At 42.5% G+C, this 27,745-nt stretch overlaps 1 protein-coding gene across 1 annotated transcript in view; it reads left to right on the forward strand.

Annotated features, from left to right (window-relative positions):
- COL28A1 (collagen type XXVIII alpha 1 chain) overlaps positions 1–27,745 on the forward strand; it is a 621,255-nt gene that overhangs the window by 158,958 nt on the left and 434,552 nt on the right. The gene's annotated exons all lie outside the window — the stretch shown is intronic.

The raw sequence follows: 27,745 nt of genomic DNA on the forward strand, positions 1-27,745 counted from the left end.
TTGATAAACTAGACTAGGACCTTATTACGAGTTTGGTGGTCTTTCACTGGGACTGCCACCGCGGCGGTCCCAGGAAGACTGCAGAACCTGTGGTAGACCTGCCTGCCAGATTATGAGTTTAATCCAGGGTGGGCGGGTGGTGCGACGGTGGTCTCACAGCGGTTGGTATCTAAGGTTAATAAAAGAGCCTACACAGCATACTGCCACAGTGCGAGAGCCTGCACCATGTTCCTGCAGGTGCAGCTTTTACCATATTGTGCATGCTACACAGTGCAGGGACAAAGATGCAAATCTAGGTGCCCCTCCCACTTGTACCCCAATTGCCCGATGTGCCCTTACCTGCATCTCTTCCACCCTTTTCATGGCGGGCCTCACCATGAAATGGACAGTGGAAATGCAAGTCAGAATATGCTTGGCAGTGCTGACATCAGCACCGCCACCATATTCAGGCCCCTTCATGCACCGCCACTGCTGTGAGATCCAGGATCCTAGTAGAGGTGGCGGTCCTATGGTGGTCTCACTGCCATCATCATAATACTGAACTGGGGTGGCAGAGTGGGCTGAATAACAGTGATGGATTAAACCCGGATCTTTTGACTGGGTGTGAGTGTTTGATTGATTCAGATGCTCCGTCCATCACCACCCCCTTTTGTACATCATCATAATACGGCAGGCGGACCCACAGAGGTGGTGGTGGTTGTACCGCCACCACATGTACAGCGGTCCCAGGACAGCCGTACTTGTGATAAGGCCCTATAGGTTTGCTCCATTTATCATAAGAATCTAGCCCAGATATAGGGTACATGTGATCCCCGACTTGCCTCATAGTTCACTAATAGCATTGCAATCAGGGCAGAGGCAGGACTGTTTTTCAGTTCATGTTTAAAAATGTACTTTTAATTTATATACAGGGCTATATGCAGAATCTAGAATTTGCGATGTGCTAATTGTGATTCTTTTCAAATCACAATTAGGGAATCGCAGTCCTAACGTACAGAAACCTAGAAGTTTGAAATATGGGGTCACAATAGACCTACCTCATGAATATTAATGAGGTAGGTTGCAGTTTACGACCCTTAAGGAATTGCAGCTATCACAGAGATGGTGGCCTGCTGGGGTGGGTCAGCAGACTACCATGTCTCTGATTGTTTTTAATAAAGTTATCTTTTTTTAATGAAGCCCGTTTTTCTTAAAGGAAAACAGGATGAGTTTGAAGAGAAAAAAATGAAACATTAAATGTTGATTTTTTTTTAAAAGTAGCAGTGGTCCGTGGGACCACCCAGTGCTCTTAAGAAAAATTTGTATCAACATTCATTCTCCCAAGCCAGGTTTAACGAGGCACTTACGGTGGGGGGTGGTCCGGAGGGAGAGGATGTGGAGAAAGCCAACAACAATCTGGACCAGCGCATCACGGACGCCCTGGACCAGGTTGCTCCGCTTGCCCTGATTAGAACGGAGGGACGTGCCCAGAGAACAGCACCTTGGTACAATGAAGAGGTGCGCGCGGCCAAGGTTGCGTGCAAACGTGCAGAAAGGCAGTGGAGATCAGCCTTCGCCACTCAAGCTAAAATGGACTATGTTGCAAGTAGGCACACCTACCATAGATTAATAAGGAAGGCTAAAAAGGTGTACTACGACACCAGGATTAGGGAAGCAGAAAACTCCACAAAGGAATTGTTTTTAATTTATAAATTACTCTCGGGTTGGGAAGCCTTCGGCAGTCCCAGAAGAATTCTGCACGGTGGACAGCTGTAACCGAGTAGCGGAGTTTTTTGCCAACAAGGTAGCAACTATCTATTCGGCCTTCCCAAGGCGGGCTATCATAGACCCCGAGATTGAAGAGGTGCCTGGGGTAAGGGGAGAACAACGGGTGCTAACCACATTCGTCACCCTACTGAGAAACTTATTCAGATCTGTGGATCAATAAAATCAGGCTCCCCTAGTGACCCTACTACACCCAGACGCCTGATGGGCAGTCTGCACGTATTAGAGCCGTACATCCGCCACCTCCTGGACATCTCTTTTGGGACCCATACTGTCCCTGATGCCTGGAAACGGGCGGTGGTCCTTCCTCTCCAAAAGAAGCCCAATATCAGCTATGACAGGTTAGACAATCTTCGACCCATTTCTCTTTTGCCATATATGGCGAAGGTTGCTGAGAAAACTGTGAACCTCCAGCTGATGGGCTTTGTGGAAGAGGCTTCCCTACTTCACGACTCTCAGTTTGGCTTCCGTCCACGGCACTCGACGGAGTCAGCATTGCTCATGGCAGTAGAGTCCATACGGCAGGGAGTGGATGAGGGCCAGACTATGGCCCTGATCCTCTTGGATCTAAGCGCAGCATTTGACACTGTAGCTCATTCCACCTTGCTACAGTGTCTGAATGATGGAGGGGTATCAGGGGCTGCGCTTAGATGGATCCGGTCTTTCCTGACAGGTAGATGCTTTCAAGTCCGCCAGGCAGAATGTTATTCTAGGGAGATTAGGTTGGGCCAGGGCGTGCCGCAGGGCTCGTCCCTGAGCCCAACTCTGTTCAATCTGTACGTCTCCCCGCTGGCGGCTCTAGTTGAAAGCTATGGCTTGCGCCTCGTGTCCTATGCCGACGACACGCAGCTGGTCATATCCCTCTCACGTGTGCCTGGTCTTGTGGCGGACAATTTCAGAGTTTGCATGCAAGAACTGGCAGCTTGGATGTCCGCCAACTGCTTGAAACTCAATGGCAGTAAGACCGAGGTGCTCGGGTGGGGGGGGCATCTGTATGGTCGTCGGCATGGTGGCCACCCTGTCTAGGAGAAACACCTGTTCCTTGCCAGGAAGTAAAGAATCTTGGGGTATGGTTGGACGTTGACCTTGCCTTTGGCCCCCAGATTGGCCGAGTGGTGGGGACAGGCTTCGGAGTTTTAAAAACTCTGAGGAAGGTCTTGGATCTTCTGCCCATTACAGCTCGCCGGACGCTGGTGCATGCCCTAGTCACCTCGCGCCTAGATTACGGCAATTTGCTGTATCTGGGGGCCACGGGAAGGGTCTTCAACCGCCTCCAAGTGCTGCAAAATGCAGCCGCTCGCCTAATTTTGAGGCTCCCTAGAAGATCATCCTCAAAGGCAGCGCTCCAGACCCTGCACTGGCTTCCTGTCAGGAGCAGGGTGGAGTTCAAGGCTCTAGCCATGTGTCACCGCATCCTGGGCGGCAAAGCCCCAGCCCCGCTACAGAGTCTGGTTACCCGGTATGAGCCCACAAGGAATCTGCACTCCTCCTACACAGGGCTACTGAAAATCCCAAAAATAAAGAAAGCGCAAATGGGGGGCAGGTCTTTCAGATATCTGGCTGCTAAGCAGTGGAATGACCTACCATCAGAGTTACGTCTGGAGCTTTCAGAATCCATGTTCAGAAGGAAACTCAAGACTCACCTATTTGGAAGGTAGGCGGCTGTGATGGCTGCTTGGACTGCTTAACCCACTTACCATAGCGCGGGGACACGCCGGTGTGCGTAAACCAGGCGCTCTACAAATTTCACTAATAATAATAATAATAAATGTATAGGCGTTCTGTGGAAAAGTAAATTTTGCCATGTTCTGTGTCCCTACGTGTTCCCCATCTTATGCTATATGTGCATGATTAATATGCATATGTATTCCCCATGATCGATTAAAGATGCAATTACAGTTGTGTCCATCTCTAGTATGCCAGTTTCCAGTTCTCGTGAAAGCTACGAGTATTAGGCCTATGTAAAGCTACATTGCCACGTTTCTCAGTGTGCACGTTATTTCATTGAAAGTCCCCGTTTCTAGGCCTCAAAAGGGCCCGGACTCAGATTCAGCTCCTGTCTCCTGAACCCTCTCCGAGGAGCGATACAGCCCCCACCTGTATCCCTGACCCTTCACTTACTTCCTGCCTCACAGTGCCCGGCTCGGCCTGGCTCTGCCTCCCAGTCTGCCAAGAGTATGTTATGATTCTAGTTATCAGTCCAGCCCTCCTTCTCTGCATTCCTAAGCTACTGAATCGCATCAATAGTTTCAGTCATCGTCTAGCCTTTACGTCTCCATGTAAGAGAAATACTGTATTTATGGTCATTTAATATTCCTCAACACACACTACATGTAGAATAATGCATGCACCAGTCTTAGTGTCTGTTAGCCTTTGCCCTGATAACTTTTGGATTCTATCAACATGTTCTCTAAACATCAGATACTAGATAGTGTTTAGGTACATGTCGCTCTGACTCTCCAGACTTTCGTCTCTCCTTCTAGCTCAGAAGTCATAGCCCCCAGCTTCTCCCTAGTAACACGTCATTGCCAGCTTGCGCGCACCACTAGGTTAGAGGTCCCGGCTCCTTAGGTAGCCCCCTCCATGTTTCCGCCCATTTGTGACATATTCCGTTACGTTTACATCACATGTCTATGTATACGCCCTGTTCACGCCTCTTGTTACACCTACTTTCTGCCTTATCTCTCGCGACTGCTATAGGCCCTGCCTACTGTTACGCCTATTGTATTGAATACCATGTATTTTGTTTAAGTATATATACTTGTGCACTGTTATTAAAAGTTAGCCATTCCATTCCTTTGTCCCTGCCCCGTGCAGCGCTGCCATCCTATTCCCGTGCAGGTTGTCCTGTTCCTGTCCTTTATGCTGTATTAAACCTGCATACTCCTACTACCTCGAATCTTGACTCTTATTTATTGAGCTATCTGTTATTGTATATCCAGTCAAAAATAGAGGTATTATTTATTTATTTACCACATAATGGCGCCCGAACAGGGACTTGCCCTTTCCCCACGCGCCGGTGAAGCCACGCAAGCCCCCTGATCCTCTGCAGCCGTGACGGAACCATACCGGCCACGTGCAGATATTTCTGCTTCAAGTATCCCTCAGGCCCACGGAGGAGACGGAGGTTGCGGTCCAGCGTCCAGACGAGGCGGTGGAGGAACGCGGCGAGTCCCGACCAGAGCCCAAGCCGAGAGTCCAAGGTCCGAGGTATCCGGAGGCCCACCTGTAACTGAAGTCCGAAGTTCGTCCGTCCGTCGTCGTAGCAGTCCAGTCCAGTCCGAGGCCTTCCGTTCTTGCTGCCCGGTGAGTACCGTTGCTGGGGTAGTATCTAGACAGGGTCAATTACATTGTCTCTGGTCCGTGGGTTTGGGTACACAGATCCAACACGAAGTGTCCACTTAGGTGGATGCAGGTCCTGACGTGTCTCTTTATGAGACCGGTAAGTTTCGTACTGTTTTAGCAGTGCATCTCGTTTCTGTTCTAGTCCGTTCTGTTCTCGAGAAATTCATGTATTCTGTTTCCAGTATTCCAGGTAGTATTTTGTCCGAACTGTTATTTTAAATGTCATTCATGTATTTCAATGTCGTGGTATGAAAGTGGTGTACCCTCAGTAATTATCGTGTTCATTGTGTATTGTAATTGTGTCTAGACTCCAGCCCAATCATGCCATTGTTTTCAAAGTTACGTCAGTTAAGAACCAGAAAAGGTCTGTTAGAAGAAGCAGTTCCTGTCCCGCCTAGGGACAGTCCAGGTCATTTTATGTATCAAAAGCATGGCATAAGTGCCATATTATATCTAGATTTGTGGGTGGAGTACACCAAACAGTTAGAAGAAAAGTATAGATGGCCCGTATCGGGTACATGGGATGCCGAGTGCATCATGCGAGTAGAAGAAGCATTATGGAAAAAGAAAGCCAGACAGTCACAGAAAGATGCCATCGAGTTATGGCGCAAAGAATCTCATAAAAGAACCGAAAAAGAAATCAGAAAGTCAGAATTAAGTAGAGAATCCTTAGAAAGAGCCCAAGAAAGGGAATTAATCGAAATAGGTGAACGAGTTAAAACCGAACAGTCAGACAGACAGAGGAATGCCCTTATTAAGGGTATGTATCCTCTTCTTGCCGAGGGCTTGCCAAAAGCAACCCCGGAGGCATCCAGTAATTTTCCGCCACCCTTAGTTCCGACCAAGCTACGTCACAAACCGACCGCAGCTGATATTTTTCTCTCGTCCTATTTGGACGACACAGTCCCAGAATATGCAAATCCTGTTCCGCCAGCTCCTGTAAATAATGTAAATCCTGCTCCTCCAGTCACCGGGGCACCTGTTACAGCACCTGTTATAGCACCTGTTACGGTACCCCCGGTCCAGCCTACATTACAAGTACCCGCTACACTGGTCACTCTGCCAGCACGAAGAGTATCAGTCGACGATTCCAGTTTAGGGGCCGCGGGAGGAGGTCCTCCGGGAACCCCGCCGCCACACAAACGTGTAACGTCAGTCGAGTTGCATGAACGTGCGTTACAGCGCACGCCCAAACATCAGTCTGTTGCAGATATCAGACGAGCTCTTACCGAATGCCGTTATGATCCGGTCCCAGGTGATGATAGTATGGTTATATATTCATTACGTGTAAGACGGGTGACCGAGTATTTGGACACCCTACCGAATATGAAAGAAGATCTAGACAGAATGTATCGTTTCATTCGTACAGGACAAGATCCAGAAAGTATTGGTGAAGTCATGTCTCACAGAAAATCTGAGATCCAGTTCATGCTGTTAAAGTTTCTGATCAATTGTTTAATTAGGGAACAAGATTCCCCGACTAAAGATCCGACCGAAATGAAAATTCTGACAAAGTGGAGTGATAATATAGCCGAGGGTAAGCACAAGACACTCAATAGTATAGAGAGTATGTACAAGAAAATACGTAAAGAAATAATAAGGTTACACGAACAACGCAAAGAAGCTCTAGGAAGCGAGAAAGAAAATGACTCTCCTACTGAAGAGGTAGACGACGAGAACACCGCCAGAATAGCGTATGTAGGTAAATCTAGATTTCCAGACCGACATTTACGCCTAGAACATAAGAAAACTGTTCCTCTTCCAGCACCAGAACAAGGTTCTCTAGAACAAGTATTTCAAGCTACCGATCACATTCTGAAATCACGAATCGGTTATAGTGAGTTAAGTACCATGCATGAACAAGAACTAGCCCGATCAGCAGTCCGATGGATTACTGATTCTACCACTTTTCCAGACGAAATAGTGGCACAAATGTTTCTGAAACTGCCCCCAGCCGAGCAGCGACTGGTGGGTATGTATATGATCCAACACCTCATTACTCTGTATGAGGGTCAACATTCTGATCCAGGTCCGTTACATGATGTCCTGAACGAGTTACTCCAGTATAGATGGAAAGGTTTAGGCACCGATTTAATTAGTGTCATTCTAGAACAGCGCCACAAATATAGAACGTTCCTAAATCCGCATTTTGTTCATGTCTCACCTCCAGAAAGTAAACCGTTTTATATAGATAGACAGCATCCGTTACGAGAAGTACACCCAGTTAGGACAGCGGGTGGTGAAATGCAACGAGTATTTGTTTACACCCCAGTTACCAAGATGGAACTCTTAGAGATGAAGAAATTAATTCCCTGTCACGACAAAGATCCAGCAGGGTTCCACCGAGAATTAAAAGACATGCTCCGTATGGGAGAATACACGTATCCAGATATTATTAAAATGTTAAAAGTCCTGTTGCCTGCGGGCATATACGAAAAACTCAAGGAAAAAGATTGGGAGGTGGGAGAGAAAAAGATCGATTGGACAGCTCTAGAAGCTGAAGATAAGATACGTGTACCAGGTACCGGTCTTGGAGACAAATGTAAAGAATTACCAGAATTATTGATACAAGTTTTGCCTAGGTTATTAGCCACGAAAAAGGAAGACTGGGATGCAATCTCAGCATGTAAACAGAAACCAGACGAAGATACTAGTGATTTTTATTCTAGATTTGAGAAATGTTTTATAATAAACAGTGGTTTGAAGACGAGTAGCGCGTCATACCCTCATCTTTTTGTTACTAAATTAGTCGAGAATTCAAGTCCACAAGTTAAAAATCGAGTTTTGAAAGTCGAAAGTACATGGCAAGCTAGTACTCCGTCACAGATGTTACAGATGCTCCAGTATCACCAGAATAGAATCAGGGAAGAGCAAGAACACGAGAGAAGACGTATGAAAGACACAAAAATGAAAGTACTAGTTGCACAATCTGTTCCTCAAGACAGTCAGAAGAGGGGTCCGAATCAAGCCAGTCATCCTGCAGCTCCCGTTAAAGGGACATGCAATTATTGTAAACAGCCAGGTCATTTCATAAACGAGTGTGCAGTTCTGAAACACAATATAGCCACTGGTAAAACTAAAGAAAGACCACGTCCGCCTAGACAAGAACAAGTTTCACAGACTTCTCAGCCACAGAATGCACAACAGACAGTTACAGCACCGCAGCCTATCGCTGCAACACAGCATGTTACACAGCAGATGTACCAGTATGCACAATCCGAGTATCCAGAGTATCAAGCGTATTCATGAAACAGCCTAGAGAGGGAGGTAGGCTTGCCTCTCATCGAGATTCCTGTAGATCAAGAAGGTCCCTATGTACACAGTCAAGTATTAGGGAAAGACAGAAAGTTTCTGATTGATACAGGGGCAAGTAGGACGACTATTAGTCACGACGAGGTTCCAGGGGCTCCGCTCTCAGGCTCTAGAAATGTTTCCCTTGGATTTTCAGGAAAGCCTATTGTAAACGAGATATCAAAGCCAGTTACTCTAGAAGTAGGTCCATTGTCCCGAACTACTGATCTATTGCTTACGAAGTCATGTCCAGAAAATTTGTTAGGTATTAAGACACTGAAAGAATTAGGTGCAGTTATTTGCTGTTCCCCAGAGGGGATACGTTTGTTTTTACGTGACTTCAAGGGTCACTATGTTCTACGAGATTTTGATCAGAGATTGTCAAATGTCCCGCAACATCTATGGGCGCAAGGTCCAACTGATGTTGGTTTCATGCGAATCACACCCCATCGTGTGACTCTCAAGCAAGGTGTAGTGTTACCACGAATCAGACAGTACAGATTGCCACCTGAGGCTGTAGCAGCCTTATCCAAAATTATTGGCGAGCTCATTGCTCAAGGAGTAGTTGTAGAAACTGACTCCAATGTATGTAATTCTCCTATCATTCCAGTCATGAAACGTACTGATCCAAATGCACCCCCAGTATATCGATTAGTGATTGACCTTCGAGAACTCAATAAATGTATCATTCCTCAGTAACCAGTTGTTCCAGATATCTCATCTCTATTGACAGCCATTGATTCTGAGGCAATATTTTTTACAGTAATCGACCTCAAGAATGCATTTTTCAGTGTCCCCATTCATCCAGACAGCCAGTACCTTTTCGGATTCTGTCTAAATGGAAGGAGCTATAAATTCACACGAGCTCCTCAAGGTTTCACAGAAAGTCCTAGTATTTACAGTCAAGCACTTAAGAGACAACTAGACAATATTCACATGCCAACTGACACTGCTCTGCTCCAGTATGTCGATGATCTACTGATCACTGCCCGTTCTGAACGTGCTTGCGAGCGAGCGTCACTCACAGTTCTGTATTTCCTAGCCGAGATGGGGCACAAGGTGTCCCCTTCAAAACTTCAATTCTGTGTCCAGCAAGTGATCTACTTAGGCCACTTACTGTCCAAGTGGGGTAGGCAGTTGACACCTGACCGTATCCAGTTAATAGCGAGTCTCCCTCAGCCCAAGACACAGAAGGAGGTACGTGCTTTTATCGGCCTTACTTCTTATTGCAGACAATGGATTCCTCAGTATGCATTTCTAGCCAAGCCATTGATACAGTTAACGACACAGGAGGCAGCCGTATCGACTGTCCTCCCTTGGACATCTGAACATACACTTAGTTTCAATGAGTTAAAGAAAGCTTTATGCCAAGCTCCCGTTCTAGCTACACCGAACTACAGTAAGCCTTTTACACTTTTTGTCACAGAACGCGATGGTACAGCATTATCTGTTCTCACACAAGATCAAGCCAGACAATACAATCCCTGTGCTTATTTTTCGAGCACATTAGATCCAGTAGCCCAGGCGCTGCCTGCGTGCCTCAAGTCAGTTGCAGCCACAGCACTAGCTATCAGACAAAGTGATTCCATAGTATTAGGACATTCCTTGACAGTACAAGTTCCACACTCCGTGGAAGTTCTTTTAAACCGAACACAGACTCAGCACTTGACAATTGCACGTTTGACAGGTTATGAATTGACACTATTCCAGCCACACATAGAAATCAGACGCTGCAACGTTCTAAATCCTGCTACACTGTTACCGTCAGTTACTTCAAATCCTGCCATGCATGACTGTGTGGAAGTTGTTAACACTATGACTAAGCCGAGACAAGACCTGGCAGATATTCCATTACCAGACCCCGACCTGACACTTTATGTGGATGGTTCATGTATGAGAACGAGTACAGGAGAACTAGTAGCCGCGTATGCAGTGACTACTGACACTGAAGTTATTGAAACACATCGTATTGACACCCTGTCTGCTCAAGCAGCAGAGCTAGTCGCTCTGACACAAGCCTGCATATGTGCCAAGAACCTGAAAGTTAATATTTACACAGATTCACGCTACGCATTCGGAGTTGTACACGACTTCGGAGTGCTCTGGCAGGAGAGAGGTTTCATGACTTCTCATGGAACCAAGATTCAGCATGGTCTCCTCATTCAAGCTCTGTTAGATGCAATACATTTACCGACATCCATCGCTATTATGAAATGCAAAGCACATACGAAAGTTACTGACATTATTTCCCAAGGTAATGATCTAGCAGATCGAACAGCCAAGCTTACAGCACAGACTCCAGACATGCCAGTTAACAAGACACCGACATCCACTCTAGAACAGACTACTTGTATGACAGTTAAGGACCCTACTCAAGATGTCATAGATATCCAGTTACATGCTACTCCCGAAGAAATCAAGAAATGGTCCGAACAAGGAGGGGTCCAGACAGATCAGGGATGGTTGACGAGGGGAAAAGCCACATGGTTTCTCCCCGACTCAATGGTTCAAGTCATTATCAATACCGCACATAGTCCAGCACACTTAGGAGAAAAAGCCATGTTAGACAGTATCCAGAACATTTGGTTTAACAAGCATTTACGAGCTGCAGCCAAGCAGAAAGTCCGTACCTGTATGATATGTTGCCAGTTCAATCCAGGTAAAAGTGTCCCGGTGGAACAAGGTGGATTCCAACCTCCTGACCACCCTTTTGAAGTCCTCCAGATGGATTATATTCAGATGGAGCGATGTCGAGGTTTCAAGTATGTCCTTGTAGTTGTATGCGCTTTGTCCAGGTGGACAGAAGCATATCCAGTCCCAGATTACACAGCCGCGACCACTGCCAAGCAGTTGGTTCGTGAATTCTTCCCCCGTTATGGACTCCCTAGGGTCGTGTATTCTGATAACCTTGAAAATCCGCATTGCCAAAATCTGTCAAGAAAAAGGTGTAGACTGGTTAGTTGCTCTGCCAGTCGCTTTATTTTATATGCGCATGGTCGCACACTCCAGATCAGGTCTGTCCCCTTATGAGGTCGTATTCGGCCGCCCCCCAAATATGTGGGGTACACCTAGACCCCGAAGTATTACCGATGTTTCCAGTAATATGCTGACAGATTACCTAGCTTCCTTGATGTCTGCCCTACACTCTTGTCGTTCACAGGTTGCCGCTGCATTTCCCGACAATACTGAAGTCAAGCCACACGAGATCCTTCCCGGCACCCTGGTCCTCGTCCGCAATTTTGATCGTTCAAGTCCGCTGGAGCCTCGCTGGAAGGAGCCGAAGTTAGTCCTTCTAACCACCCGTACTGCCGTCAAGTTGGAAGGCAGGAAGGGGTGGGTGCACCTGTCACACGTCAAGAAATTTCACGGACTAAAAACTGTTTCCAAGAACATTTCCAAGGATTGTCAAGATTTTAAAGACTGCCAAGATACTATTCTTAAGGACTGTCCCGCAAATGACATTGATATCAAGCCCTCCCTGTTAGAGAAAACTCCGCAGCAGGAGTATAAAAGTAAGCTACGGTCTAGTAAAATAAGTCAGCCAGTTTAATTGTCTAAGTCCTCCCCTAGGTGAAACGGTTAGACAGGTATCTGACATGTATGAGATAGACCCCCATAGTGAGAGAGTTAGTCAAAACTCTATCCGATGTATCGTTTTTCTAAGTTTTATATTGTTTTTAAGCTTAATGGTTACCTGCACGAGTTATGCATTTCATTTATGTTTTCCAATTTCTCATGTAAATATGTTTTCTAATGCTACAGTAGAGCACACATTTAGTGATCTGCCTCCTCACGAACTATCTTATCGTCTTGCTATGCGCAACAATACCTTTATCCGTATGTTGCATTATTCACACCAGACCAGCAATGCCACTAATTGTTGGGTGTGTGGTCGACTCCCCCCTTTCCAGACACCGAAGGGAGTTCTGCCACTCTTTCCTTATCCGTTTTCACATAATGGTTCATGTGGAGCATGGTCCACGTTAACGTCATCCTCAACTGATATGTCCCTTCTGAACAGTACATGTTTTCCAGACAAGCAAGGTCTTCCCCACAGAACAGGGTTAGATCTAGAAAATGAAGTTTATAATTTGGGTAATTATTCTTCGAATTTTATGGTTCTGAATGTTCAGTCTGATCCTACTCCAGACTTACCTGCTATTTCAGTATTACCAGTCAAAGGCGAATTATGTGTCCGAAATAATGGTTCCGTACATGTAGGACATAGTGATTGTACTACTATTGTCGAGTATAGTGACAGTGGGAAATCTATTTTCAAAGCTTCACGTCATTCTTATTTTGTTTGTGGTCAGACCGCATATGTTCGTCTGCCCCTCGATTGGGATGGAACCTGTTACATTGCCTTCCTACTGCCACCAGTTTTTCTAGCCCCATCTTATTATCACAGAAACACACATCTAGTACACATTAGACATAGAAGGGAGATCGAGTCCCCGATTGTCGATCAAACTGAAACTGCTCTAGAACAGTATACAGATTTCAATAGAGGATTCTTTTTCTTTATAGGACCTATCCAGAATAGTAAGTTAATCCGTAGGTTAACAAGAACTCTTGAAGCAGTAGTGAATGAGACTGCCTCTGCTCTAGGTAACTTAACCGAAGAGCAATCTGCTATGAGATTTGTCGTGCTCCAAAATCGTCTCGTTCTTGACGTCATACTGGCCGATAGAGGAGGAGCATGTAGAGTCATCGGATCTAGTTGCTGCATTTTCATTCCTAATAACGCGCCGTCTGTTTATTCAGCTATAGCCAGACTTCATAAAATTGCCCATCAGTTACACCAGAACCCAGGCACCTGGACATGGTCCGGTTGGTTTTGGAGTATAATTTCTGCCTGGGGATGGAAAGTATTGTCCTTTCTAGGTATTGCAGTAGCGATCATATTCAGTTGCTGCCTCTGTATACAATGTGGCCCTGCGATTTGCGGCATTTGTGCTACCTCTTGTATTCCTAGTCCCAAGTCCCGTCCTAGATCCCGTTCCAAGAAATTTCGAGACGAGCAAATGATACTGTATGAAATGATAGATGGTATCATGAATATTGATGTTTCCTGATGGAAACGTAGTGACAAGGAGGGAATGTGGAAAAGTAAATTTTGCCATGTTCTGTGTCCCTACGTGTTCCCCATCTTATGCTATATGTGCATGATTAATATGCATATGTATTCCCCATGATCGATTAAAGACGCAATTACAGTTGTGTCCATCTCTAGTATGCCAGTTTCCAGTTCTCGTGAAAGCTACGAGTATTAGGCCTATGTAAAGCTACATTGCCACGTTTCTCAGTGTGCACGTTATTTCATTGAAAGTCCCCGTTTCTAGGCCTCAAAAGGGCCCGGACTCAGATTCAGCTCCTGTCTCCTGAACCCTCTCCGAGGAGCGATACAGCCCCCACCTGTATCCCTGACCCTTCACTTACTTCCTGCCTCACAGTGCCCGGCTCGGCCTGGCTCTGCCTCCCAGTCTGCCAAGAGTATGTTATGATTCTAGTTATCAGTCCAGCCCTCCTTCTCTGCATTCCTAAGCTACTGAATCGCATCAATAGTTTCAGTCATCGTCTAGCCTTTACGTCTCCATGTAAGAGAAATACTGTATTTATGGTCATTTAATATTCCTCAACACACACTACATGTAGAATAATGCATGCACCAGTCTTAGTGTCTGTTAGCCTTTGCCCTGATAACTTTTGGATTCTATCAACATGTTCTCTAAACATCAGATACTAGATAGTGTTTAGGTACATGTCGCTCTGACTCTCCAGACTTTCGTCTCTCCTTCTAGCTCAGAAGTCATAGCCCCCAGCTTCTCCCTAGTAACACGTCATTGCCAGCTTGCGCGCACCACTAGGTTAGAGGTCCCGGCTCCTTAGGTAGCCCCCTCCATGTTTCCGCCCATTTGTGACATATTCCGTTACGTTTACATCACATGTCTATGTATACGCCCTGTTCACGCCTCTTGTTACACCTACTTTCTGCCTTATCTCTCGCGACTGCTATAGGCCCTGCCTACTGTTACGCCTATTGTATTGAATACCATGTATTTTGTTTAAGTATATATACTTGTGCACTGTTATTAAAAGTTAGCCATTCCATTCCTTTGTCCCTGCCCCGTGCAGCGCTGCCATCCTATTCCCGTGCAGGTTGTCCTGTTCCTGTCCTTTATGCTGTATTAAACCTGCATACTCCTACTACCTCGAATCTTGACTCTTATTTATTGAGCTATCTGTTATTGTATATCCAGTCAAAAATAGAGGTATTATTTATTTATTTACCACAGTTCCGTGGGGAACCCTTTCCTTTTCTGAATGGTTACCACCACCCTTGAGGTGTTGGTAAAATAGTAATGTGTAGTGACCGTAATCTGGTTGCAAAACATTCACACATATCACTGCGAATGGGAATTAGGAAGTGCACTAAACACGCGCCTTCTAAATACCGATTTGCAACCCCAAATTGCGATTTGATGATAGGTTACTGAATCACAATTTACCCTTTGTACATTTTAAAACTCTTTTTTGCAGTCGCACATGACCTGATTCTGTTCAATGGGCCATTTACGACCTCAAAAAAAGTTTGTACATATGACCCTGTATTACTAAAGAATGATGTAGTAGCACACTGCCATTTACAGACAGTAAATTTACCACTAAATTGGCCAAAATCTTTCCCATTAACATGCAGTTTTACTGATAAAATTATATAGTTTATAAGCAATAATGTGTTAAAATTTGATTTTGGCAAACACATTTGCGATTTGCACATCACCAAGTGTTCTGATTTGGTTTCATCCTATTAAGATATTCACTGATTTACAAAAAATGTGCTTTCATAACTATTGAAATAGATTTTTCAATGTTATCTCATTAGCTATTTAATTGTTGTGTGTTAGAAAGAAATCCTGACACCGTAAAGCCTTTAATTTCACACACTTTGTCCTGCACAACAGACAGTTAAACTTTACAAAATGCTGGTACTCTGCAGTCAGAGAAAGAAAAGTAATTGTAAGAAGACATAAACTGACTTCTGAACTTTGTCTTTGAACAAAGAGCAAATGTGACAAGATAAAAACAAGATTTTAAGGCATCTTTATTGCTCCTTCACTTTCTGAGTGAACAAAGCACCTGCTCCTTATCAGCTTGCCTGAATGGATGAGTAGGCCCTAAATATAGCTCTCTCTGACAAAATCTGACTCGCCATAGCAAGTGGGCGAGTAGATTTTACGAGGCCTGAGTAATATTTGTGTCCAATGTGTTTTAATATATTTTGTACGTTTATATGGTATACAATTTGTTTATTCATTTAATTAGAAATTGTTAGTTTAAGAGCTGAGCTGTTGCAATTTGAGTAGGATGCTTTTCAATAGTTAAATTATTATTTTGATTGTTTAATTATGTTTTATGTAATTCATTTATGTAATTGATAACTTATGCAATTTAATTAATTGATTAACTGTTAATTAGTTATGAAGTGGAAATAGTAAATCCTACCCCAATTGCTACAGTGTGGGGTGCATAAACACCCAGGGCAAACAAGGGCATTCTCCCTTTGGTGCCCTCGACCCCTGCGTGTCTACCTTGTGGGGCGAACAAAGTCTTGACTAGTCAGAAAGGTGGAGATCTTCCTCAACAGGATCCCCACTCCCGGGACCCTCTGGTGCAGCCTTTGCAAACCAAACTCACTCGTTGGCCACTTTTTAGGCAAGGAACATGGTTGTCTGCCAGAAGTATTTCCTGCAGTATTATAAGGTTTGGGGCCTTGCAACCAACCCATGTTTGAGCTTGCTGATCAGGTCATTGACTTATCATGACAGGATGTGCAGTTGCTGTGACTCACCCCCACGCATGTTATTCATAATGGCAAGGCATCAAGTCACCCCATCTCATCGAATCGCATCTAGTGTATCCCATCTAACTTGTCTGTTTTTTGATGATGTTCAGAACCACAATATTTTTGTAGTTTTCATTTAAACTATTTTAACACAGTATTTTGGTTCACCGTATTTTGTTTCATGATTTTTTATCCTACAGCTGCACTAGGCTTTGGACAACCTTTGGCTATTTATTATCTCTTTGTTTTCAGAGTTGCTATATGTGAGATCAAGCAAGGACCAGATGGGTCCTGGATAATGAGCTGCAGATTCCTGTCTCTTTCTGATTAATAAACCTGGGGAAGGGAATGCTAGGTCTCATGAATAGTAGGAACATGTTTTAAGTTAGATGGCAACAGTGTTGTGTAATAATCCATATTCAAGATCAATAAAGGCATTGGCAAGTCCTGACATTAGAGTACATAATATAGGGTACCTCAAGCTATAAAGGAAGTCAAACACAATTTGTCATGGCAGGTTAGGCACATGGAAAGTCAGAAGTCTGGCATTATTTAATTCTATAAAATTATAAACTAAACATGCAATATTAATAGTAAAATAAATAAGTGTCTCCACTGCAGTCTCAACTGGATAACAGGCTGTTGACTGCTTGTCAATTTGGAATTTAGTTTTATATTTCTATTTAACGGATATTTAAAGAAATTACTAACATAAAGGTTAGTTTGATGCTATGCAAGACCCTAATAGCATTAAAAAGAGCCAGTGTAACTAATAGACACATTGTTAATACATGTTGTTCCAACTGCAGGCTCCTAGGAGAAGTAACACTTTGAATTATGCACAGGTAGCAGTAAATAACAGAGATGATTTTCACTTGGGAGTTGTTAGTGACATCAAATAAACAATGAGAATGAAGTTCGAGTTGCCTATGATGTCACTCTAGACCCAGAGGCCCAGGGTGGTAAAACCAGCTGCCAAGACTGAGGTGACTGAATACACAGTAATGTGTTTTCTTCTAGGACATACCATTCACCTGATGTTACCTCCCCAGTTGTAAGGAGACACTTAGGGGCCCATTAGGATGACGGACGGATTGCCCCCGCCAGGCTGGCGGTAGCCACCGCCGGCCTGGCGGGGACAATCCGCCCAAATTGGGAAAAGAGAATGGCACTGGGCAAAGGTGCCGCTGATAACTGAGTGCTGCAGCTATATCATAGATGAATGTGCAGAAAAGAGTATGACACTCTTGTATTTTATCAAAAATATATATTTTTATTTTTCTTTTATCAAAATTCAAAACAGATAATTTGATTATTTCCAAATATTCAGAAAATTATTTCAGACAATCTAAAAAGACAATTCCTTTTTCATATGTATACATATTTAGTATTGTATGTCCACAAACTCAGCCTTTTCTCAGCACTGTTATCAACTAAAAATCAGAACAACATGAGAAGGGTATAGACGTTATACACAAATATCACCATTGCGTTTCGGTGTTGAACCTTCCTCAGGGTGATTTTAACAGTGACATACTGTAACAAAAAAGGAGGAAAAAGAATTTATTTAAAAAAAAATTTTCATAACATTTGTCTATAATACAGATGCAAAGCACTATATACAGACTACAAAATGGCTTCTAAGAGTCCTCCCCACCTCCCCAAATTTATGTGGGTTTCACAATCTGCAACGCAACAGTACAACCACCACAAGATACTCCCACCTCCAAGAAAGCATACAAACAACACATATATGTCCCACACTTCGGTTTTAAGATCTACTTAGGATGAGGTTATAAAGAAACATATATTAGGTTGAATTGAATTAGCACAATATTAGTAACCGTGGACTATAATGGCATGATCCGTGGCCTATTTTGTAGAGAGGGTCCAGGCTGTGTGCTGTTATAGTCACAACCAGAGACAGACCTAAATAGAGGAAACGGTATTAGTCCTATGAGTAACGATAAAAAGAGTCATAGCTATGCTACATGTAATTCCTATGGATAACAAGAGAAGGGGACCTAGTATTGCTAAAAACATGTACAAGCCAAACCTTAATAAATCAACCTTACCAGAGAGATATAAATATCCTGCAGTTGCTTGTGTATTCTACCTTCTACTTCAAGAGATCTGCTGACTGACGAAACATAACTATCCTGGTATCAAAAAGACCGGGGGAGAAAAAGGATGAACATTTTTTTTTTGTTTTAAAACAATGCAAAAAACATATATGACCAGTGATTCTTAAGGCTGCATGAGGTCCTACTGAACCGACAGGTTCGAAAGGAGATTATGTTATAAGAGCACTTACCTCAAATTATCTTGGCTATGATGGCCCACTCTAACTGTACTCTTAGTTGAATCTTGAAGGAGTTCTATGATTGTATAGCTGTGAAGGTATTTATTAAAATGTGTAATGTGCAAGATTACATTGCGGAAATATAATGATATCTCTAACCTAATGACTGATAAGGCGTGGGCTTACCTAAAAAACCATGTTACAGTCCTGGAGGACGTAAGGGATAACCCAGGGCTGGTAAAAAGCCCAGCCTGCCAAACAGACTCTAGATGAGGCTCCTCTGCCGTTCATGACTACAGTCATCCAAAGGGTGTGATCTGCCAGAAACATCAAAAGACGACTATGATATTATGTTTGAGCTTGGCAATATTCTTACATCAATTATGGGTTGTACTTGTTACATGAAACTCAATGTACCTTATAGATCTTACCTATATATTATAGATTAAGCGGCCCAGATGTGACTCCAAGACATGATCTCAGTTCAGTTGGCAAGGCGTTAGAAGGGTTACACCGGACGGATGAATGTCGTTCGCGGCAATGTATAGCCTAATAAATAGAGGAAAGACAGAATATTAAGAGTGTCCACTCTCTTCAAGTAACAACCTCTTACTGGGTCTAACTGTGTAAATGCAAGGTGCCAGTTCCCTGTAGATCTTACCTATATGTTATAGATTAAGCGACCCAGATGTGGCTCCAAGAAATGTTCTCAGTTAAGTTGACAAGGCGTTAGCAGGGATGCACTGAATGGTGATGAATACTGAAGAATATAATTTGTGGCAATATGTAGCCTAATGAATGGAGGAGAGACAGAATATAATGAGTGTCCACTCGCTTCAAATAACAAACCCTGACTGGTTCTAAAAGTGTGAAAACAAGGTACCAGTAGAAGCTAAGTTCCCAAGGGCTAGCACAACAGAAACGGTATGTAAGGCTCCTTAGAGAACACTAGTTAAGTATCAAATACTAAATTCTCTGTGAATCCTATGTCTGAAAGCAGACGATGTGTGCGGGAGGCAAAAGTAATTCATTCTTAGTAGCAAATGTGCCTTACTCAATAGAGACCCGTCTACAATTAAGACTAGCCCTATGCTGTAAAATCTCCTTCGAAAAAGGAACGCACTCGGTAAAAGTGAAACCATACTCTAAATGACCGGTTAACAGTTAATACCAATGCACAAGCTAAAACCGCGCTTTAACTGCAATAATGGCCGCTCTATTGTTTATGTAACAGGATGAAATATACAAATAATAGCGCGGTGTAGATGTATTGACGCTGACTTACCAGCATCTCGTGAATCTTGAAGACCGCGTATGTCGGGTGCAGTATACGGTGAAAAAGAAGTAAACGCTCCTGCTGCCTGTTGTATCCTATAAGCAATAGCTGTCGTGCGCGTATGACGTAATGGCGTCACGGTCAAGCGTCTATAGTTGCAATAATTCTAAAAGATATGGCGGCCATATTGGAAGTACTGATGCCACGATATATTTAATGCACAATTGCGATCAATTCAATAAACAGCATAATCGTGAATGCGGGGTCCGCGCGCCATCCGCACAGAAATGACCCCCTCCACATTAGGAAGGCTGGGGGGTCCACGGCGGACAGAAAGACCGTCTGCTGCTTTTTCGCCTTGGTCGCCTTGTGACCGGGGCGGAAAAGGTCTAATATGGTGGCGGGTCTATCAGACACCGCCAGCCATATTAGGATGGGCTTTGGGGAATGCCTTTCCGTGGCGGCAATGCCGCCACCGAAAGGCATGCGGAGACTCCCTGCGGGGGCCCGTTGCGGGCCCCCTGGGACTCCGGGGGGTGCACATGGGGGTTACCCCCCTGCATTTCAAAGTGTAACATGGCAGACACCACGCGGTGCCTGTCATGTTGTGCTTTGAAATGCACAACATGCTTTTTTAGCATTGCGGCGGGCGGTGCTTTCAGCACCACCCGCCACAATGTTAAAAATGCGGGATGCACCCGCCACTGTGGCCGGTGCATCCTAATTCCAAGGATGGGACCCCCACCCGTCATCCCAATAGGATCCTTAGTGTGGTTCAAGATGGAGGTAGTAAGGTCATGTTCTGGTCACACTCAAGTTATTACAGTAAATTGAGGTTTCAGGAACGGAAGGTTTGGCAATAGGAAGCATAGACAACAGAAATACATGAGATCCAAGAAGCGCACAAACTCTTCAATAAAGTGGAAAACCTGTCAAAACTAAGGGAAGGGGATTTAGTATTAAAACTGAATGCCATGCAGAAACCTATTGTAAAACAGAATCTGAAGTATATCAAATTCATGCTATCATCTGATTTAGCAATAGCACTATTTTAAAAACAAAATCAGTGGATGGATATAAAGCAGTGGCTCTAACTGGAATTAAAGATTTCAGGTTGGTAGGAGTCAGCATTACATGGAACATGATTCTTACTAGCATTTGGCCACAGAGAGGAGGTTGACCCCATGGGCTTCTTCTGTGAGTTATGTTTTGGATAGAAATCATGTAAATGAGAAAAGATAATTTAGGAATAGATCATGGGTTGGATGACCTTCTCATGCAACTAAATAAATGCAGGTTTAAGTATAGGCAAGGTACAAATTAGAGAACATTCTTAAATTTTGGTAATAGGCTCCACCACACCTCTGGACACTGCTCCGCCAGTGTCCACTTTTTTCCTGACATAAATAGAAGTACAAGGCTATTTAGGTGGAACACCTGAAGTATGCACTTATTTTAACTTGTGAAATGTGTTTTCATGTCTATTCCTTAAAGAGAATGAGTTTTAAAACTATTCACTCCGTTTAAGAGAAAGGTTGTGCTTGTAAGTTCACGAGGCATCAGAGCACGAATGGTTATCTTGTGAAACAATATAATAGACAATAGACACGTTGACCTGTGTTTGAATTAAATGATGAAAGTCAGAGTTGAGTGCCATGGTAAAATCGTTGTGGATGGAGGTTTGATAAGGTCTGTTGGGATTCCCTTTGTTTTTCCTTGCTTGCTGCTATATGTTATGTGATGTGAATTTGTAGAGCGCGGCTAATCACCCTTGTGTGTATCCAGGCGCTATAGAGTGATTTGTCAAGACATTGCATCACTAAGCCATGGGTTTTGCCAGTAAGGGCAAGGTTTCCTGAAACCCTCTTCCTAGAAATGATCTCTAGTTGTGAATGGAATTGCTGATTGTGGATGTTGAAAGGCTACGTTATGAAACAATTGTGATCCAGTCTGAAAGAGTTGTTGGGAATGATCTGCCAGATTTGTAAATGAGAGTGCAATCTTATCATCCCGCAGGACTTAATCAATTGATTGTCTAAAAGCATCAGTTTTTAGGAGTTTCTTGGCTTTGCCTTTAGAGTTGGATTCAAGACATCCCATAGTTTCAGGCTTTGGACACCAATGGAAATGGCAATATTACTGACATTTGAAAAGTGTACTGTGATGTAAAACCGAATGACATAAATATCTTAATAAAATCCATCCATCGAGTGTATGGCAAAAACCTTGCGTTGATTTGGTCACAATTTCAGTTAAGGCTACAGACATCATACATAACCAGTGTTTCTCTCTTTTCTTCTAGCAATTAATTGAAATCATCCAATACCACTAATTATGATACATACATCATAAGATAAGAAGCAATGTCCAATAAAGCTTCAATCAATAGTTTTTCATAGCTTGGGAATCCATATCATTAAAAAACAAATGTGTTTGCACTCTAAGGTCTCACTAATGCTTTCCTACTATACCATGCTTGCAATCTTCCTAGGCGTTTCCCCTCACCTATCACCTTAGTTACTGAATCACCCTTTGGGTCTGCTTGATTATGTACAGTACTCCAAAAAGTTGTCCTTGCCTTACCACCCATTGTCCTACACTTCACTAATTCACCATGAAACTGCGCGGTATATCAGTGATTGGATACTATACAATGCTATTCTGTTTAAAATGCTTGTGCCTTGATATGAATACATAAATAAACAAAGTAAAGTCCTTTCTCCCTCCATATATTCAAGGCTGGTGATTGTGAACCAATCACTAATCCATCTGCATCACTTATGCCAAGACAGAATGGCAGTCAGCAACGAATTAGGACTCTTTTAGTATTATCATGTTAACTTTCCTACACAGAATGATATACAATCTATGTTTTGTTGTCAGTCTTCCATTAACAAACATAGAACCTAGATTGCCTACCTGAGGCACCTCTAGCCTAGGCTGACTATGCGGAGCGTGAGGAGTGTCAACCAGCAACTTTTCCTTTTTTGATATTTTAAAATCTCAGATGATCTATGTATCTTCTGCCTGTACAACTCATGATAATCAGTCCTTAGAACTTCCAGATATGGCCTGACCTCTCCGCTCACAGTTGTCTTGTGCACAAATATGCCTCTTCACTCCGCACACCATTATCCCGCATGCTGTCACAACGCGGCCGTAACAACGACCGCGTTGTGGCAACACATACCACAAAAATTTACTCTAATGACCACTTAGGTCTTCTCGATACTTTAGTTTGTTTTTCCAGACTACCACTTTTTCTTTTTAAACCTTTTATGATACTTTTTTTAACGTTTAATATAGACCCCCCTGATCACATCCCAGCACCAGACATCACCTTACCCTGCCAGTATCCCTAAATGTCTGAGTACTAATAAATGTGTCATGACTACTGATCCAGCGCTCTGTAAGAAAAACTGTCTCAATAACGCTACCTATTACCTCAATACTCACCATTAATCATAAACACTTATAAAGGCCCATAATACCAATGAGACAATTTTTGAGCAACTGAATCATGTGGTCTGATTAACTAAACTATTCACATATTATTTACATTATAGTATACAACTGCAGTTTGTCTATTTTCACCATGGTTTTACACATTTATCATTTATTAATCAGGCCACTTAGGTGATTGGATCAACTGATGGAAACTAGACCATGAATAAACAAGACCAGCTTGTCTTTTCAAATCTAATTTTATTAACTTTATTTTTCATAAAAGAAAGCATTTCCGTTTTAGAATCTTTATTTTGTAAGCAATTAAGAAAACAGCATTTTAATAAGGAAATGAATTAATGAACTGACATTTTCAAAGCAAGCTCAGAAACACGAATTATTAGCAGGATAACAGTTTCCATTCCCTAAATCTATTTCCTTGTCTATTTCTCACTTCACCTAGAAAGGAAAAAACTCATTTAAAGTCTACTGTCCTTACGTGCGCCAAAAGTCCAACAGCATGTCACGTCATTCAGGAATCGGAAAGTAAGAGTTTTTTCCCTGCTCACGATGTCAGGTTTTATACCTTTCTTTCTAGCTAAACTTTCTACATTTTACATTCCAAACCCAGCAGACAGGAGGCAGTTAATGCAGAGAGAAATAAAACAGCAAGAAAGTATGTTAGACATTTCTATAAAGATGGTACGAAGTTTAAGTTTAAGTGACGTTTTTTCTGTTTGTGATAGGAACCAACTGCAGAGACAACCCATGGCTGAAGCAATTATTAGCTACGTCACCACTTAAGAAAATCAAAATCTGTTCTTTAAATATTTGTGGTCTTAACGATCCCAAAAAGCGACAGGTTTTGGGGAAACTCATGCAGATTTTACAGGTAGACATATTATGTCTACAAGAAACACATATTCCATGGCACAACCGAGGGTATTTAAAAGCAATGGGTATGGAATTGATAGTGTGTTCAAAACAAACAGGGATGAAAAGAGGAGTTGCGATTTTGAAAAGACGAGGGTTTGGAATGTAGCAGCTGATAAATGGGGTCGTTGGGCCATTTCAGGTATTAAAGTAGGCCAAACAAGGTTTACATTGTGTAATGTGTATGGACCAAATCTAGATGATGCTGAATTATTTAATTGTTTAAATTTAGAATTAGCCCAATGGACGGTCCCCCTGGTACTTTGTGGAGATCTGAACATCAATTTGGAAGCCGCAGTGGATATCAGATCTAACTATGTATATAAGGGTAGAAAGAGGTTGGTGTTTAAATCACTTCAAGCTCTGATTATGGACCACAGCTTATATGATGTTTGGAACTCCAAATTTCCAGCGGATGATAGGTTTACCTTTTATTCCGCTCCCCATGCAAAATTTGTACGATTGGATTACTTTTTTATTTCTACTCAACCATAAACCGATGATACTTGTATTAGATCTTGACCAAGGAGAAAGGGAAGAACCCCAACAATGGTTGTTTGATAGGAAGCTATCGTTGGATGGTGAATACCGTCAGATTATGGCCAATAAGATACAGGAGTTTTTTTAGATAAATAAAGGCACTGCTCCTCTACCGATTGTGTGGGATGCATTTAAATCGGTAGTTCGTGGTGAAACTTTAAGTTTTTCTAGATTTAAACGGAAACAGACCCTGTTAAAACATCGACAGGATTTTGATAAAGTGTTTCTTGCTGAGAAAAAGCTGGCTGAGGCAATAAGGGTTGGGGCGGAAGTAGCTGTACTCACTTTAATTCAGAAAGAGCTCTCTATTCTTAGGTCCAGGGCTTATGCAACTATAGCTGATGTTATAGCTGCTCAATTTGTTTTACACAAGGAGGAAGCATATGCATTTGGAGATAAAACAGGCCGTGTATTGGCCAAAAGAGCAAGAGAAAAAGCCTCCAATATAGATATTTCTAAAGTAAAAGACCTGCAGGGGATGCTTCAAGAAACTAAGGAGGGTGTGTTGACTGCCTTTCAAGGTTATTATCAGGACCTCTATACGGAGGATGTTGGAGAGGTATCATCTGAGGAATATTTAAATGAAGTAATCCCAACTACATTAACCGAAATACAAAAGAACAGTCTACAAGAGCTACCAGGTTGGGGGGAAATAGAGAGTGCTATCTTAGGACTTGCCCAGGGGAAAGCAATGGGCCCAGACAATATCCCACTAGAATTTTATCGGTTCTTTAGGAACAGTATGAGAACAGAGCTGGTTGAAATCTGTCAAGAAGCTTTTAAAGGGAATCCTCCCCAGTCCTGGTCTAATGCTATAATAGTAGTTTTCAAAAAGAAGGGCAAAAAAGATACAGAGATGGGATCATACAGACCAATATCTCTATTGAATTCGGATAATAAAATTGATTCAAAAATTATCGCTAATAGGATGAATGATATAATGCCGGGTTTGGTTTCATTGAGAGAACATGGTTTTATACAACATAGGGAAACCACGGACCATATAAGAAGAATTATCTCCATGTTGGATTGGGCGCAGGGAGAGAATTCTCTGGTGGGAGTGGCCCTGTTGGACGCTGAAAAGCATTCGACAGGGTCTCGTGGAATTTTTTGTGGCAGGTTTTGGTGAAGAAGGGGTTTCCAGATGCTTTAATTAAAGCAATAAAGGCATTATATAAAGAACCAGCTGCATACATAAGGATAGGTGGGAAATTATCAGGGAAGGTACTGATAGAAAGAGGGACGAGGCAGGGCTGTCCCTGCTCCCCCATTCTCTTTGCTTTATACATAGACCCTTTTATTTTATCATTAGAGATAAATTATGCAATTAAACCTGTTCTGATTCAAAATTCCGAATTCAAAATCTGTGCTTATGCAGATGACATTGCGGTTGTGTCAAATGATATCGCAAGCTCCCTTCCTATTATTATAGAAGCAGCAGCAACGTTTGGTCGAATTTTCGGCTACAAGCTAAATGTATGCAAGACCCAAATTATACATTCTGTTGCAGGCCGACCAGAAAATATTAATTGTGATCAAGAGGCCATATATCTTGGTGTTAAATTTATGGCTAACGTTGATAATATTATTGCAGCTAATTTGGATCCAATAATTGTTTCTTCAAATAAGACATTAGAGAGATTAAACAATTTAAAATTCTCGTTGGTAGGACGTACTAATATACTGAAAATGCTAATTTTTCCAAGATTTTTATATATATTTCGGGCTATTCCTTTCTTAATACCCTCGCATTATTTTGCCCGTATAGATAGAATGTGTTCAAGATTTCTATGGGGATATCATCGAGCAAGGCGATCCTTCAAAAAATGTATGTTATCTAGGGAGAGAAGAGGCTGGGGTATTCCCAATTTTCAATTTTATCATTGGATAGCATTACTTCAACATATGGGGGTGTTGATCTTACCAGATGATCCTATTGAAGATTTTTCTACCCCCTCTATTTATGAGATGATTTTGGGTGAAGAGGCTAAACAATGTCTGCACAGAATTGTGGAACCAAGCTATTATAAAAAGACTAAATTTAAAATATTTTACACTGCATATCTGGTTTGGAGGATTATGAAGAAAAAAATCAGAATCTTTAGTAAGTTAACATTGTATACACCATTTCATAAGTGTCCTCTTTTCCCTGAACTTTTTAAAGATCGGGTGATGGTAAGATGGGAAGAGCGGGGTGTGCGTGACTTGGGAGATTTGTTCCAGGGGTAGAGTTTTGCTTCTTTTGATTTTTTACTGGGCAAGTATAAATTGCAGCGAACTGACTTTTTTAAATATCTCCAACTTCGGAGCTTCTGCAAAGAGAAGCTGTTAAGAAATATGATCTTTCTAGATAAAATAGAGATTCTTGAAGCAATTAAAAGAAGGTTTAAAATGGGACCTCTGTACCAACTTCTCTTGGCAACGGAGGAAGATGATATCCTGGTTATAGAAAAGAAATGGCAAGATAAGCTGGGTGTAGAGGGAAGTATGTTGGAAAGAAGTTTGGAGATAGCCACCAGTGTATTATTAAATGGCTCTCTTCAAGCTCAACATTATATGTCAGTGTTTGATTTGTACTACACGCCAGATAAACTAATAAAATGGAAGTCTGGTCGGGGGACCTATTGTAGCCGCTGTAATTTAAATGTTGCAGATACGATTCATGTTTTTTTCCTTTGTCCGAAGCTCTCTAAATTTATAGGAGATATTGAGAGATATATTAAGGAAAGCCTGGGCATTGGGGTAAAATTAACGGCACAATTGGTCATATTTGGTGTGGAAGAAAGTATACTGTATAAAAGGTCGACAGTAGAAGAAGCTCTTGTGTTTTTATGCATGTCTGTGTATAGATCCTGTATCACTACGCAATGGATAGACCCCGAACCACCAAATTTTGTAAAATGGCAAGCGAAATTGCTATCAATATACTACCAATTGAGAAATGGATGGGGCAGTAAGGATTCTGATGTTGGTCATATATGTATATTTATCATTTTGTTTTTTG

This window comes from Lissotriton helveticus, chromosome 10 (genome assembly GCF_964261635.1).
Source record: "Lissotriton helveticus chromosome 10, aLisHel1.1, whole genome shotgun sequence".
Classification (NCBI taxonomy): domain Eukaryota; kingdom Metazoa; phylum Chordata; class Amphibia; order Caudata; family Salamandridae; genus Lissotriton; species Lissotriton helveticus.